Source organism: Homalodisca vitripennis, chromosome 2 (genome assembly GCF_021130785.1).
Source record: "Homalodisca vitripennis isolate AUS2020 chromosome 2, UT_GWSS_2.1, whole genome shotgun sequence".
NCBI lineage: Eukaryota > Metazoa > Arthropoda > Insecta > Hemiptera > Cicadellidae > Homalodisca > Homalodisca vitripennis.
Genome location: NC_060208.1, coordinates 147,559,803 through 147,576,131, shown reverse-complemented (window position 1 = coordinate 147,576,131; position 16,329 = coordinate 147,559,803). Strand labels below are relative to the sequence as shown.

Genomic DNA, 16,329 nt, shown 5'->3' with positions numbered 1-16,329 from the left:
CAAGTAGATACGAGAGAATACATACAAATTGTTGAAATGTGTTCAAATTTCAGGTGACACATCATAGAAATGATCGTAACAATTGTTTTATCTATTCAAAACAGACATCATTAATAATTAAATACAAACAAATATTTATTGCAATAATGTGCAGTAACAAGAATAAAAGGGACTTATATTGCATCATCCATGAGATTATAAAGTCTACTTGATGAAACCTCGTTAGTTATACACTAAACATCCCACCACTGAGCCATAGAATATATCTGATTTGACAGTTCTGATATAGCATTCCCCTGAGATCCCTCACTCTAGCGCACAATACAGTTTTGAACCTGCTTATTTGACATGCCCCACTTATTTTGAATAACTTAAATATAAAATAGAGTTTAATTATGATAAATTTAAATCATATATTTAATACCAATTTAAATAGTACATACGAAAAAGGATTCAGTTACAAATCAGTAAACGAACAAGGCAATAAAGTGATTTTAAGTAAACACATTGATTTAAATGGATTTCTGAAAATACTATTACAAAGTATCTAGTTAGAATGTGCTGTAAAGCATAATAAAATTTAAAAATTCACAATTCATTAAAAAACAAAAAGGAGTAGACGCATGTACTCCATAATAACATATGGCGTAAATATGCAAATATTTACACCATGTTATTTTGATATTAATTGTAAAATAAATAATGTAAATATTTATTTGTGGAGTCGCCTGATGATGAAACCTTTGGTTTCAAAAGTCCTCACCAAAAAAAAATAAACATTTTATTAACATTTAGTAATGTTTAAAAATTTTCCAATTGCTCCAAGAGTCTTCAACTTTATTTGTCTTGGGGTCCAACGAACCTTTGTGTGCCGTTAAAGGTTGTACTTTTCCTCATTGCCTATATATGACTATATTGATTGTACTTTCATTTTTGTGGTTATTTGTGAAATAATTTATGTTATTTTCCTTACTGACAAAAGACAATTTTTAATCAATAGCAAATAAAAAAAATTTACAATATAAAACCTAAATTTTAAAAATACAGTGGAGTCCCGCTAATCCGAACACGTGTAATCCGAACACGTGTAATCCGAACGTCGGTTAATCCGAACAGGTCTAGAAGGAATTATTTATAACGATAATGAACAGTTATAGGAACTAATTACTTAAAAAATGAAAATGGGTGCATCATTTCGTACATAAACAAAGAAAACTTTAATTAAATAGACATATAGTATTTTATTAAGACAAATTGTGTACGGTACAGTACATAAATAATGAAGTTAAATACGTACCAAATTGAAACTTATAGGTTAAGTATGAGTTAAATTACTGTATTAAGAAGTGAAATCAAACAAAAATTGGACGTACAGTACTGATATTATTATTGAGTACAATATTAATTGTTAAAAGACATAAATTCAGTTATTGTCTTCTGTCGCATTGAAGAGAGTCTATTGGATGACGCGTAGTTTCGCCATCGTGTCATAAACATGATATAGGAAAGTGTAGCAGTAGCCTGTTGCTCGAAGTATCGTAGTGCAAGGTTAAGCGCTGCTGCACCGTCTGCGTGTGGCACCAACCCTCCTTTATCACCCAGGTTCTCGTCGTCCCGTAGCGCGTGGACCCGTACTATATCCAGTACGCTCACATTGCTTAACAATAGAACTCTCACACTAAATACGGTAAATATGCTTAGTATTCGCAAACACGTTTATTTTTCAGAAGAAATACAATGCAACAGTCAGAAAACATGTTTTAATAAACAATGTTGATAATTCTATAACAAAATAAACCCATTCTCAAGTTTAAAACCGTATTTTTCTGTAATTCTGGCTAATCCGAACAATCACATAATCCGAATAGGGCTCGGTCCCAATTAGGTCGGATTAACGGGACTCTACTGTATATATTTTAATGGTCAAATTTTGCCTATGTTTGCGATTATAATATACATGTTATAATAATATTTATTGTTTTTAACCAATATATTACAGCTAGCACACACTAATAGTCTAAGGAAACAAATAAAAATTTTATAAATACAATTTATTTATATTTACATTTTTAAGCGTGTTTTTAAAATGAGGTCCAGTATACTTCTGTGTGCCAGTTGAAGGACACACACACATACACATTTATATATATGTTGTATGACTGATTATACAATTGTATCGTGTATTGAGTTATTTTTATCACCTGGACTGAGGGGCTGTTATCAGTTTATTATATTTCAATAGTTTAAACATTCTCTCCCTCTCACTCTGTCCCCCTTCCTTCACTACACCCAAGTTTATAATAATGGGAATTTTGATGCATTACAATAAATTCCTTAAAAGACTGCAATGGTAAATTATTCCTTTATTGTTTTCACATATCAAGAGTGAAACTATCTTCAATATTCCACGAAAACTCAGAAGGGACATTAGTGGTAATGTGTAAAGTTAAAATAGCATAGTCAATTTGAATTTTGTTTTTGATAATTCTAAATTTGTATGTGCATTTTTTATCATTAATTGTGAGTTAGTATTAATAAAAGTAAATAAAGTAAAATCACACTGCATCATCAAAACTAAGACCTAGTAGTACTTTTAACTACAGTTAACATAAATGTATGTACAGTTGCACAGGACATTGCTTTATTGACTAGTGATGTGCGAATATGAAAGGTTACAAATCAAGATTTCAATTGCGAGAACCATTCAAATTGCATTTAAAATGCTGAAACGAATGCACATTATGTATTTAACACATTTACTGCGTATTTGTTTAATGCATTCACTGAATATTATAATATAAACACAGTAATCTGATTATAAAAGTAAGAAATATAATATTAAACAGTTGCATAAATACACAATTTAATTCTTAACCCAATATTCATAGAATGAGGAGCAATATGTATACTAGTAGCTTGCATATTAATAGTGAGAAATGTTTTTTAGTAAAAATAAAAAAGGACACATTTTAATCTGATATAAAAAATTGTAGATATAAAAACATGTGCTGTTTTACTAAAATGGCCAAACATATAGTTTCAAAACTAAACTGCCTTTATTGTAGACTTAAATTTCTGTTCAGGAAACAATTATTTAATCTAATCTTTTTGATACTAATTTATTTTGTCTGTCCTTTGTAATTAAACAGTCCAATGAAAATATTCATTTTTCTGGAACAGAAGTACTGTACTATAGCTTGAATCAATAGATTATATAATTTACATTTAAATCTTTGATGGTAGAACGCAATGTTTTTTATTCTGTAGATTTCCTATGAGATACAAATTGGCCAAGTTTGAACTTGAAAGCAAACAGCTGATTTTAAATTGTAAATTTTACTGTATATCAGCAGCTTTGCAGCAGCATCCCTAATAAGTTCACACTCAAAAATTAAACTTTCAAAAACTTCAACATCTCACAATCATCACTATTATTGACTGAGTAATGACTCAGAAGGGTGAGCCACGTGATGTTTGTAAGAATTCATCATCCCCTCCCTGCTTGGATTAGTAGGGGAGAGCACTGACATTAACAGCTGTGAGGCAAAGTGGAGACATTGAGATAGCTAATATTGCTAAATCCTGGGAATCAATTAGGTCCATCAAATGGTGTAGCAGGGAGGGGATGATGAATTCTTACAAACATCTTGTCTAAGAATTGTTTGAACATGTAAATGTTTCTTATACTTAACCTGTATACATGATAATATAAAAAACTAATTGACAATATTTACACCAATTATATTGGTCTATATAACCCCCACACAATGGTATCTGGTTATGTGACCCCCAAATAGAGCGGGGGTCATAAAAACATTAGTTGGTTGCAATTATAAGTGGTAAAACTGTTTATGTTGTGTGATACACTATGCTTTGAATAACACCAGTCTATGTAAGTCTGTGTGTTAACTGAGTTACAAACAGAAGTAGAACTTTCATGTCACCCCTATTTATTTATTTAGCTGACTTTTTTAATTGATAAAACACCAATTTATTAGTGCTAACTCTATTAGCTGTGGAAAAGCTTTGATATTTTTCTTTTATTGAATGCAGAACCGCAGCTGGAGAACAAGCAAGTAAACAACGTTCAGGCAACGCTACTCCTGGAGAGCATTAGTGCTTGGTTTATTTGATTTATAACTGCAGTTTAAAAACGAGTTTCTTAGCCACTATGTTCACAGCAGTGTTTGGATCAAAGCAGAAAAATTATCAAGAAATCCAAGCAAACTTCATTTCCCAACTGTTAACTACATGAAAGGCAATGTCAACCGCTTCAGTTTAATTAACAGTTCAAGTTCTCAGTTTCTTTACACTTTAACTCGGTTATGACAACTGTAACTCAGTTTAAATACTCTTCACACACTTGGTTTAAACTCAAAATACCATTGCTAATAAAAACATTTCAAATGTAGTCAGCCACCACTGCAGATTTAAATTTTACTAAAATCCAAAACGCAGATTATTATTTCAATTAATTATATTGTAACCAGCTATTTGTACACTGCACTGAGAAATGTTAATCGTACAGTAACCTTTTGTACAGATGCCACTTAACAAATAAAACCAGAATGTTTCTTTTCATTGATTTGTCATACATGAATGACTTTATTTTTACTAACTGTTACATTTATTTCTATTGGTTGAAAAATTGGTTGGTCCATATAAACCAATAACATATCAATCAATACAAATGGTTCTACAATAACCTGTGAATTGTAACATAAATGAATATAGCTCTCTTGTATAAACATTATTTATGGATTTGTTTTGACAAAAGACACACAAGAAAAATGACATAAATACAGCATTGTTGTAATCAGAAAAAATATAATTCCTTTTAATGCGAACAAAATTTAGTCAATGCATTAAAGAAAATGGATTAAAAACCTTTTATTTGCAGGTTTCAACTTTTTTGTTATAATTATAAAAACTAGACACATTTTATGAAGAATTTATATAGCAAACTTAATTTTTGTTTAATAATAAAGTTTTAAATATCAATTAAAAAATATTTCAATATTGTTTTGACCAATATGACAAAACATAATGATACAGAATTATGTAAAATTAACAGAGTATATACTCGTATTATGAAGGTTAATTTGCCGAAATGTAATAACTAACTGTTTAATTCATAATTACCATAGTGGTATTGATAACTTATTATAAAATGAACTGAACATCATCTTTACAACTTAATCAACAAGTTTCATGTGTCTAGAAGGGTGTTTCCTTTGAAAATTTTTTATGACTGTCTGTAACAAGGAAAACGAATGACAATTAAACGGATCTTATAGACAAATTACATTTGCTCAATCCAATAAGCCCTGGCTCAGTAATTAGCTGGGGAAGTGAAATGACACGGTGAGCTGGAAGTTACTACAGTACTCAATAAATTAGAGAATAGCGTTACATGTTCAACAGTTAACACGTAACGCTGTATTACGGCGGACTCATTATAACGCTGGTTTACTCCTCTCCACTGTTAATTTGTTTTAAATGTGCTTGCCGAGGTGCCCTTCCACGACACTGCGTCAGCAGGGCCGCTGTCTCTCTCGTCTCCGCTCGGTTACATTACTCGTTAGAAAATGCTGCAGAAGAGTTATTAATTTAAAGCAAACGCCCATAAAAATTACTTTCCAGATACAAATATAATTATAAAGTTTGATGTAAGGAAACATTCATTACTTACTTTGAGATCTATCTGATAAATTTAATTCATACAGATTTTGTATTAAACATGTTAATAATATGGTAATTAAAATAATACTTTGTAATTTACTAGGATTGTTTAACATTTATTATAATTTATATTTAATTTTTTCTACCCTTTAATTAATACTACATAAAAAAAGTAATTGTATTAATCAAAATCTGTATATTCCACTAATGACTGTATAAGTCAGTAAATTAGGCTTACTTGTTTCAAATGTTTTAACACAACTGTCAAAGAAAAGACATATAACATTATGTTTATATACAGTATGTACATACTAATATAACATACTAATAGACTACGTAATCTGTACTATTATACAGAAATTTCATTGTATCTATCTGTGTGTTCACACAGGCATGCACATGTGTGTGTTACTCAATCATGTAAAAACTACTAGACCAATTATGGACATTCTTAGGGTCACTTTTTAACATATAGGCCAGGTATTCTTATTTTGAAAATCTCTCCAAGCTATACACCTAAAGCTATGGCCTCTAAAGTTGTATAAAATCTTATCTTGTTCTCTAAAGATGCATTACTATAAACAAATGTTATTAACTGAAAGATTCTGTTTAATCAAATGTTGTGCGTAAATATTGTTTTATGTTAGGACAACCATGTTTCATTAATGTTTCAACTATTTTAATTTTTGTACATTTATAGTCTTGAAAGCATACAGTAAGTTTGATAATAATAACACTTCTTTTTTCAACCGTTTCTGTAACCACTTTTAAGCACATAGTAGGACAATTTTAAGTTTTAGTAAAGGTACACTTTTAACTGTACATTTAGATAGGTTTTTCAGACCTGTGTATGGATATATATTTTCTTGGTTGGAGAAACAAAGCAAAATTAACTATGGCACAAAGAATACTAAGACCGAAGTAAATCACAATGGTCATAGTATACACTTTTTTATATACAGTAGAGTCCCGTTAATCCGACCTAATTGGGACAGAGCCCTATTCGGATTATGTGATTGTTCGGATTAGCCAGAATTACAGAAAAATACGGTTTTAAACTTGAGAATGGGTCTATTTTGTTATACAATTATTAAATTATAATATATTAAATTATACAATTTATTAAAACATGTTTTCTGACTGTTGCATTATATTTCTTGACAAATAAACGTGTTTGCGAATACCAAGCACATTTACCGTATTTAGTGTGAGAGTTCTATTGTTAAGAAATGTGTGCGTACTGGATATTGTACGGGTCCACGCGTTCAATAGTTGCACGAAACTACGCGTCATCCAATAGACTCTCTTCAATGCGACAGAAGACAATAACTGAATTTATGTCTTTTAACAATTAATATTGTACTCAATAATAATACAGTACTGTACGTCCAATTTTTGTTTGATTTCACTTCTTAATACAGTAATTTAACTTATACTTAACCTATAAGTTTCAATTTGGTACTATATTTAACTTAATTATTTATGTACTGTACCGTACACAATTTGTCTTAATAAAATATTGTATGTCTATTTAATTAAAGTTTTCTTTGTTTATGTACGAAATGATGCACCCATTTTCATTTTTTATGTAATTAGTTCCTATAACTGTTCGTTATCGTTATAAATAATTCCTCCTGGACCTGTTCGGATTAACCGACGTTCGGATTACACGTGTTCGGATTAGCGGGACTCCACTGTATTTTCTTGATCATGAAAACCAAGCAAATTCAACATTGGTGCCAGAAATATAATTCACTGTAACCAGAAGTGCATACACATGCAAAGCTGAGATTAACTGCTAGTATAGATATAAAGACGCATTATAATTATAATATGACAATAAATAAATTATATATATATATATATATATATATATATATTAGATGAAAAGTATAGAAACTGCTCTGTACTATTTCCTTAGCTAAACTGATCATAAGTTTTGTTATCAATAAAATTTCACTTGTTTTAGTTATAAGGTACTTACAATATATGAATCTGCCTATTGGTACAAATGTGTTCATTATTTCAATACCCATGCAAGTATGTGACTTTGAAACTTCATCTAAACTACAAATTTAAAGTTACAAAGAAAAATAATTCCTAGCGAAGTAAGAATGAACTCCACACATCTAGTTTAACTTATTAATACAGAGCGTACATAAATTACTCCATCAAACTTTACCTTATGATTTCTCACATTAAAATAAGTAAAATATGTCAGATAAAATACAACCTAGTCCTTTCTTAATTCATGATATGTCTGTCTTTCTGTGTACCTATAAGAAAAAAATAGATCATTAAAATGAATAAATTCTAAGTTTGCAAATATTTAAATCCGATTCAGACCTATTTTTTTAGAAAAAAGTATCATCGGAGGTCTAAAAATAGTGGTCATACAAGTTTTTTTTAAGTATTAACTCAATAACAGGAGATATAACAAATTTATAGAAAATAAAATGTAGAGTTTTTGGATAAACAAATTCATGAAAAGTTTATTTTGCTATGAGAGTAGTAAAATGTTTTACTAAGCACCACCCTCACTTAAAATCCAGGGAACTCAATAAAATTATTTTAAACTTCGAAAAATGCCCTAAAATGGCTCAATATGGAGGTGAGAAATCTTATGTAAACATGGTTCGTGTGATTCATAATTTTAAATGTCTAATTATATAGAAAGTTTTTGTGAAAAAAGTGAATTACTTTAAAAAATATTTGCAAATTGTGTCAAAACATGAAAAATAATTGAATAAGTGTTGTGTTATCCTTACATTAATTTTAAAAGGTTAAAACATGAAAATACTAAAAACCTAATATACATAGCTTTTAAATAAATGAACTGTATGTGTAATAAATGGCACATTTAATTAAAGATTTCTCAAAAAATATTTGTTTTGCTTTTACGATTTTTTTCTCTGAACTGTTTAAGAGTGACAGTCTAAAATAGAATAAAAATACTTTAACTAACAAAATGCCAGGAAATTCAATTTCCGCTGGTTTAAAAACAATTTAACTAGTTTTTTTTTGCAGATTTGTACATGTGATAAATGAAAGAAAATGTTGAACAGACATATATTACAGATATTATCTTTGAGATACACACTAGAAACAGATTGAAATTGGCTACAACATCAGGGATCTACTACCTAAAACTAGCCTTACATTTTTAACAGCAAATACTGAAATCTCAGAAACCGTACAACAAAACTTTGTGAAATTCAGTTTTCACATTCATGTTACCTCACAGATAATCACACAAACTGTTTCACTTCTTGATTTTCAGGGCTTCGACCCATTGACCAATCTTAAAACACTACATGATTTGAAGATTATTCTGAAGATAGAATAATTTTTCGATACTGTTTATTCTATATAATTAAAGTAGGGGTCAGTGCCACCCATTTTTAAAAGTTTAATATACAATTTAAAAATCCCTTTCGGCATAGTCAGAAAAATGTGAATTTCACATTTGGATGTTATCTTGAAATGTCAAACTGAAGATGCATTATAATTTCCACCAAACCGATGGTACAATGACTCTCAATACAAACAAATGAATTTGTTAAACATATACTCAGTTTAGTTATGATCAGTCCAAAATTATGCTAGTGATATGTTATTAAGCACTTGCCACCTTGAAACCTTAAGAGTTATTGAAAAATGAGTAAGAATTTAAGTTACATGAAACTGCTCAAAATTTTTATAAAAATGTAAATTTGTAATTACATTGTGAAATATTGAGATAAACATTTGTAGAAACATGAATGGCCTCCATCTTGAAATGATTTGTTAGTTTTAAGACTGGCTAACAACATCCAGGCTATGCAACAAATAATGTAATTGTACTACATTTAGTATTGATCTATAATCACTACTGTAGTTTCCTGTTCAAAATCTTTATATATATATATATATATATATATATATATATATATATATATATATATATCGCATTTAGTATTTGACAAATGACAAAAAATATATTACATACAAGTATCCGCAAATATAAGATGTTTAAAATGTTTGAAATAGATACATTGTAGGAATTTTGTTATGGACACAAGAATATAGTGTTATGGGGTTCAGAAATAAAAATGGAAATAATTTTTATGTTTACAGAAAAAAGAGCACAGTGGCAAAATTTTACCCATTTTCAGTTGAAGCAACACATTGAAATAACCATAATAAAATTGACTCTCATGCAAATTAATATGTTTTTCTACCTTTTTATGAAGTTAGCTAATGTAGAACAGTGTATAAGTCAATGTTTACTTCAAAATTGATTACCTATAACAATATCAGATTACCTAATATTGCTATAAAATCTATATACACTGTCTTGAGAGGATACCTTGTTTACTACTTTCAACTTGTATTGAACGATAGTAAAATTATAATAGTAAATATAACAACATTTAATTCTAACAATGTGAGTCCAATAAGAAATAGTTCTTGCAGTAAATATCTTTGAAAAACATTTTTCTATAAAATTCCTGTATTTAACAATATTGTCAAAAGTCAACACAAACAACACAGATGTACTATATATTGGTAAAAAAACACTGCAGTGGGATGACAGCATACTTGTCCTTAAATAGAGTATTGCCATGACATGGAGCAGTTATAGTGCCATGTAGACATATTGACCCTGGCTAAATCAATGTTCTACTGGCTCTAGCATGCAACATAGCCAATGACAACCAAGACACTATAACACTTGCTGACTGCTACAAGGCCTTTCATACTTTTCAATGTGACAATGCTGATTGATCTGGAAATTATCATACATGACATGGAGCAGTTATAGTGCCATGTAGACATATTGACCCTGGCTAAATCAATGTTCTACTGGCTCTAGCATGCAACAAAGCCAATGGCAACCAAGACACTGTAACACTTGCTGACTGCTGCAAGGCCTTTCATACTTTTCAATGTGACAATGCTGATTGATCTGGAAAGTATAAGTCATGAACAATGACCATTGAAATTAATCTTATTTAGAATTCAAATTCCACATGTAATTATTTTTACTGTAATTAATTTTAATCTATGTGAAGATCAATGTATTAGAATCCACAATATTGGTATAGAAACAAAATAAATAATTTAAAAAATATTATTAATAAATATCCTTTATTTACTTATAAACAAGTGAATTCCTTTGTATTCTTAACTCTTCAGCCGGCGTTAATCCTATCTATAGATCCATTATAGACAGTACTGACAACATTGGATGTTACATAATAGTCCATAACATTCTTCGGAAACTAAGGTAATTTGCATGATTATCTGATTTATTTAATTTTAAAACTAGGACATTTGGCAGCATAATAGCCAAGTCTAATGACATTAAATTAGTTTCAATAAAATTTAATTTGATTACATTTGAAGTAATTAATATGTGTTGTTGATTGGTACAGCAAGATATCGTTTAAAAATAGTATGTCATTCTTAAAATGATAAAAAATTAAAAACTTTAAAAATAAAATAATTTACTTATATATCAACAATTTAATGGTTATTCTTGTTCAAGTACAAAACATTGATTCAATAAAAAGATTTACCAAGAAAAAATATTGCATCAAGTTTCGTGGATGTAATATGTTGCCACCAAAATATTTATTTATTTTTAAATAACTAAATATTCTTATTTTTACACATTCTTGATTCAGTAATAATCTCTCCCACAAATCAATTTTCAATCAACTGCTATTCCTAAAATGATTTTTTTATTTTTTTCAAATAGTTTGAAACAAATTATTATTATTTCACATGTTGGTTGAAGTTTTTGTTATATTTCAAGAAGTATGGATTGGTTAAAAAATTAATATCAAAGGAAATAGAATTTGTTGACCAAGCGGGTATACTACATACTCGTGGTAGTTAAAACTGTTAGGAGAACACTATCATAATTTGGCACACCATGGGCTGGTTAACTACATCGCTGATATTACTTGACTATGAATAGAGGCAAGTTATTTCCTGGGCACGTTTAAATTATCCTATCCTTTTCCTTCCAAACACTTCCATCTCCAAAGTGAGAAGATAACAACCCTCCAACAATGCTTCCTCCCACAAATGAAACTAGAAATGTTAACAATCCAGCAGCCAAGGTATCCACATACCTGCAGAGTTTTATGATTGGATTAAATAAGTTAAAGGCATTCGGCAGAACGCTCTGCAAGAATGTTTAATTTGCAGTTACAGTCTGACGCCGGGAATCCAATATCTCAGGCCGGGTGTCACATTTTGTTCCCGACAGTTGCAATTATTTACAGTGCTCTGGTGCATTGTTAAACAACTGTTTCCACAAACAATGAATTATTTTTATTCAATCCGTTTAGAAGCTGCAGTCCCATCCCACTGCTGTAACTTATTTCGTGCAGGATATTTGATAAAAGTATTGCACTTTTAAAATTTAAAAATCCAGAAACCTTTTTTAAACTTTAATTAAACTAAACTTCATTAGCTAAATTATACATTTTTCAAATTTTACAATTTTAGTAGATTCAAACCAAAATGTATTCCATACAATCATGAGAAAAAGTTCAATATTTTTATAATGTTAATTAGTACAATGACTACATTTTTCATGATACGAATAAAGAATTCTTCATTTTATTTTATTTCACTACCAGCTACCTTTGCATAATGTAGCTGCTATCTAAAATCTCACTTGTGTAAAGGCTATTGTCAAAGTTAATTAAAAATCACCCTAACTTTAAAAGCAACTTTCTCCAAAACCAACTTAACAGCTAAACTCAATTACTTTAATCCGAGGTTTAACTGTCCATTAGTTTTCTCCAAGAACTTTTTAACTTTGTTCAGTTCATTCCGCTGATCTGCTAGGAATGGTCATGTAAGTTGTCCTTAATATATATGTCATTTTGTAACATAATATTATAACTATAACAAATTTGCTTTTACCGCTGTACAATTATTTAATAATGATTTCATCTACCAAAACAGACTTTATCATATTTATAGGCAAACCAGTCCAAAACACGACATATAAAATAATCAATTCCTTTAACTTGTAATAACATAAAAAATTACCTATACAGTATTATTATAAGGTTTTCATTTATTTCATGCAGTTTTCTATATCACAACAGCATCTGGTGAAATGGTTGTAACACATCTTTATTCACAAACGTCAGAGACAAGTTGGCTATCAGAAATGGTATAATGTTTTTTGTCTAGATAAAATAGGCAACGAATCTGATCTTGAACTCACTAAGAAAATTAGTGTTAAAAAATGTAGTAATTAAAGTGTGAGAGAAAAATTTGACATTAATCATTTTGAGCTAAACTACAAATGATTTATACTTGAAACTGATGGAACTTACGTCACATTGCACGCACAGTACAAATCCACTTCAGCACACCGACTCTGAAAAAAAACCAAAAAATAGTAAGTTTCAAGAGTTCTATTTTTTAACCACCTGAAACATAAATGGGTAGAGAGACAACAGAATGGTAGTAGAACAGGTAATGATTGATAGGAAGAACATTCACACTCTAGTAACCTCACACTTAAAAGTGTTACTAATTGTTTTATGTGCAAACTACATTCAAAACTACAAATCAACCATATTATTTTGTTATTTGAGAGTAGAGAATTTGTTTCCACCAATTAACTTTACATTATACAAAATGAATAGACTCATTATTAACCACTAATCTTGAATAATTGCAGGTCAATTCTATTTCAAAAGGCAAATAAGTTTATAAAGTAATTAATGGACCAGAGCTAATCGAGTACTGATGACAATTAAATTGTAAATGCGTGCATGGACAGAGCTGATATTCTCACTTCATCCCGGGTAGATCTCTCTGTTAGGTCATTTATCTTGCTGTCATATCCGGCACTCTTGGACAGTTTATTTCTGCAGTAGACGGGCCAAGAGTAAATGTCTTAAACAATACTTCAAGCAGAAATAACGTTCTTTCAGCTTAAGTGATTTCAGAACTTGTTGGTTAATCTATTTATAACCAAAATTTCTTTTTTAATGTTTCAACAAAGTTTGTTATGAATTAAAAGTATTCTTCATGGTCCTTCGGGTGTAACTTGTATTACAAACAACATATTTTTCATTTTCTAAATGATATAAAAGCATTAAATTATTCATACATAAAAATTAATTTGAGTAGCAACAAGAAATTACAAATTTTTTATTTTGATTTTTTATTCATTTATAAAGCACAATGTCTCTTTATAGCTTGCCCTTTATAACAGGTGGACAAACGTAACTCTGGATGTTTGGAGTATTATCAAGTTAATGATTATTACTTGCTCTTCAAATTATCATTACTGCCTATGAACATTTCAATATCAAGGTAAACATCTGTTCAGACCTATGTTGGAGTCCACGACTTTTCATACATAATGCAGTAAGAGAAAAAGGATTGCAATGTGACCTAAGAGAATCTAGTAGACATCTCACCATAAAAATCAGTGTCCAATAAGACCCTTGTTGACCTCCTGATGGTCCAAAGTTTCTGGGCCTGATAAGAGGTGGAATGGGGTTCTGAAATTAGAATTCCTCATCCTAATGGAATTCATAACATTCAAGACAAAATGTAGTTAAAGGAAATAATTTGCGGAGGTGGTATTTTTCCTCTTGAGGATTCCACAATTGGAGAGATTCTGGGCATAATATAAGATTGGATGGAGTGTAGAAATAGAGGATTTCTCCCAATTATGTATTATTAACCTTCAATACAACTTTTAAAATCTCACAATTCAGGTAAAATTGCCTGGTGAAATCCTTATTCAAGTTCTCTTATGTTCTAGGTCTAACACACAGCACGAAACGGTACTTGAATTAAAATGGAGTTTCTTCCATAAATCATCACTTATCTCAGAGATGTTAGGAATAAACATAATCCATGAAAGGTTAACAAATGATAAATTTTTCAAAGTCTATAACATTTTGAGTCTGAGTCATGACAAGATTTCTCACAACACTTTCTTCCACAGTTCAAATGACACCCCTTATTTCGTGACTTGACAAATAAAATGTCAAAAAGCAAAATCTAATGTTATTTAGAAAACCTATTACCTAGCCATTATACTAACATTATAATCATTTCAAATATTACACAGTACCATCTTCACAAGTCTGCAATGAAAATAGACAATGGTGATGATTAAATACATCATTGTGACACAAAGAATTTAAAGCATTGGTTGATGGGCCCAGGGACAAAAGGTAGTGAGCAAAACGAAAATAGAATTGAATACATTTTTTTTTTTTTTTTTTTCATTGTATAAGCCAAGAGCAGCGTATGAAATGTCATAATAAGACAATTCCATAAATCAGTACTAATCTGGTAAACTATGAATTATTTGACATACGTTTTTATAAATGTGATGCTAAAGGATATAGTGTAAAGAATATACGTAAGAAAAAGGAGAGGATATTGCAAAACGTCACTTTTGTTGAAGTTCTGATTACACTCATTTCTCTTATGCACACTTTTCAGACTGTAATTAAATATTAACACGCTCCTTTATATCAAACAATCACATTTTAATACAAATCACAGATTTTATCTTTAGTTTATGTTGGTTTACCATTTCTTTAACTCAGAAATTTAAGGTCCCAATATTCTACAGTCAGCAGGAGACTGAATAGGCGATATCAATCATCTAAAGCAAATAATAAAAATAACTTGATTATGTGAAGGGACCAATGGAAAGCCAGAGGGGCATAGGAGGCAATGCACAGGTGATACATAAATTGTTTAGATACTGTAGCAGAAGAGAAAAGCAGCATTTAAGAAAGTTGTCTTAGTTTCAAAAAAGGTTTAACAGAAGTTTTTTATTTATAAATTAGGTTTATCTATATGAATAATATACTTCCTTTAAGGAAATTAAAACAAGAATTGTTGGAAGTGAATTGTATTATATACTGCAATACCAATTTGAAGAGTAAATGGTAGTCTTTCCATAGTAAAAATCTAAGTATATCTCTGCAAAAAATAACTATGAACCACTAAACAAAACCATATATAAAATTAGGAACACATCGGCTGCGGAGGCTCCTATATACTAACAATTTGGGGCTGCTCCAGCATGCTTTTAACCCCACAGGTGTTGACTATGCATTATTAGCATTAACTCATAATTAGCAAATAGCAGCCTCCTTGAAACCTATACATATCCCTTGTAAAACCCAAATATAATGATCAGCTGCAATAATACATACATACTTGTATTAACATAACATTTTAACATAAGCCCTTATAGAACATTATATTACTTGTTTTTTGAAAACGCTTGTTCCTTTCTTATTTGAAAAAGCCATTGATCCTTGTGGGGCTACACTAAAGATAAAAAAATTACAAAATAAAATGTATTACGTTTCCTAAAGTACAGGTTCAGCTGAAATAACATACTGCATGATGTAAGTACATATGATAGTGTATGATCAAAATATTCAAATTACGTTACAAGTTTCAAGCACAGCCTAAAAAGCTACATTTTGTATCAAAAACTTTATTTATCTATTTATTTAATTTTTTTTTTTTTTTGAACCATAACCAAAATAATACAAAAAGAATTATATCCACAAAAATTTAAACATTTTATGCATTGGTTATTACAAATAATAAAAAGAAAAATGAATTGATTGTTAGTATATG

The 16,329-nt window shown here is 29.7% G+C and overlaps 1 protein-coding gene across 1 annotated transcript in view; it reads right to left on the bottom strand.

The window, feature by feature from the left end:
• The window catches only part of LOC124355844, a 189,430-nt gene that overhangs the window by 134,932 nt on the left and 38,169 nt on the right, over window positions 1-16,329 (bottom strand). Inside the window, exon 2 of the mRNA XM_046806999.1 lies at window positions 13,029-13,072. The gene's annotated coding sequence lies outside the window, so the exon portion shown is untranslated. The remainder of the gene's footprint in view (window positions 1-13,028; window positions 13,073-16,329) is intronic.